We start from the raw sequence: 1,502 nt of genomic DNA, 5'->3' as shown, positions 1-1,502 counted from the left end.
AGGGAAGAACCACAAACCACCAATCCAGAGAAGACTTTCAGGAAAAGTTGTCTGACAAATCATTTTTCCACAGTCTGTCTTTCAGCTAGCAGCAAACAGACAGTTGTACCACCCTTCAAAAGGCTTGTAGCAAGTCACCTAGATACCTCTTGTGTGCTGCCTACAATTCCCAGCATCCCATGTAAAACACTTCCAGGTCCTACCGCTTTTTGCTCCCAAACTGATACACTGATCCAATAATCGGGTATCATGTTATCTGTTTAGCCAGTCCAGCCGATGCATTGCTATTTAAGTTGCATTATTACCGAGATATATTTGGTACAACATCTGCAGGGATTGTATTACAGAACACTTAATTGTTTGCTACCAAAAGGCAAGGCTATTCTCTCTGTCCCCTGCTAGTCAACAAGAGGACTTGAAACATAACCTTATCTCACCCCATATCTGCAGCGCTTTCTCGGACAGCTTTAAGGACAGTACCTGATCAGTGTCTTCTGGACTCCAGTAACGGCTGCAACTGGAGTGGACTGCAGAAAATCTAGTACTTGTATGTGCAGAGCTCTCAGTACAGTACAGAAAAAATATCACAGAGGTGCTCGATGTCCTTGCCCTCCACTAAAACATAGGCTGAGTTGAAAATCAGCCAGCGATGCCCAGTGTGATTCATAAACAGCGCTTTAGGCCAGAGTGAAGGAGGAAAGCAGATACCACTAGTAGATGGCTTTTTTTTGTAGTCGTGGGGGGGGGGGGTGGGAATAGTGTTTTAAATTAACTCTAAGTTAGCAGTATACAATTGAAAAAAAGGGAAAACATCTGGAGTCACAGGACTGACTACTTCTGCATGGATCTGCTAGCCAGGCCCAGACATGAGGGAAAACATTATCTTCTGCTTTGCATAAGTTGCTTATTACCACGTTCCTTCAAAGCCTCCCAAACAGAGAGAAAAACATCTCCCACCGTCAGGCTCCACCAAGGTGACATGCTTGCTGGGAGACTCACAGTTGCAGATACCTACTACAGAGAGGTAAAAAGACAAATCCATTCTGCATGTGCGACCGAGGCTTGTGGCTCAGCCACTTCCAGCTTGCTGCTGGCAGCCTGGATATTACCTCTAAGATAAATGAATAAGAGTTTAGGTCTTATTGGATTACTGTTTATTGAACTTTATAAATTCCAATTAACAGACCCCTGAGCAATAAGAGACATGTAGCGTACTCTTCATTTTATAGTGCAATTATTACTGAGTTTATCCTCAGCTGAACAAGAGGTATTAACGGATAAAACATGGGAAAGAAGACATACTAATAGATAAAAGCAGATATTGGAGACAAGGAGATAAACAGATACAACTAGGAGAAAATGCACAAGGCAAGAAAGAGCACACGTGTTTGGCTGATTAGGTTATTTCATTGCTTATACTACTACGCAGGAGGCCTACAGGAAATAGATGAGACAGTTACACAGATCAGTAAGTGTCCTAAATATGCAAGCAGAGGAAAAGA

The 1,502-nt window shown here is 42.7% G+C and overlaps 1 protein-coding gene across 1 annotated transcript in view; it reads right to left on the bottom strand.

Moving 5' to 3' along the window:
* The window catches only part of CELF4 (CUGBP, Elav-like family member 4), a 695,746-nt gene that overhangs the window by 644,764 nt on the left and 49,480 nt on the right, over positions 1-1,502 (bottom strand). The window lies entirely within an intron of this gene.

Source organism: Pygoscelis adeliae, unplaced genomic scaffold, assembly GCF_000699105.1.
Source record: "Pygoscelis adeliae isolate BGI_AS28 unplaced genomic scaffold, ASM69910v1 Scaffold68, whole genome shotgun sequence".
Classification (NCBI taxonomy): domain Eukaryota; kingdom Metazoa; phylum Chordata; class Aves; order Sphenisciformes; family Spheniscidae; genus Pygoscelis; species Pygoscelis adeliae.
Note: the sequence above shows the minus strand (reverse complement) of the source record. Positions and strands in the feature narration are given on the sequence as shown.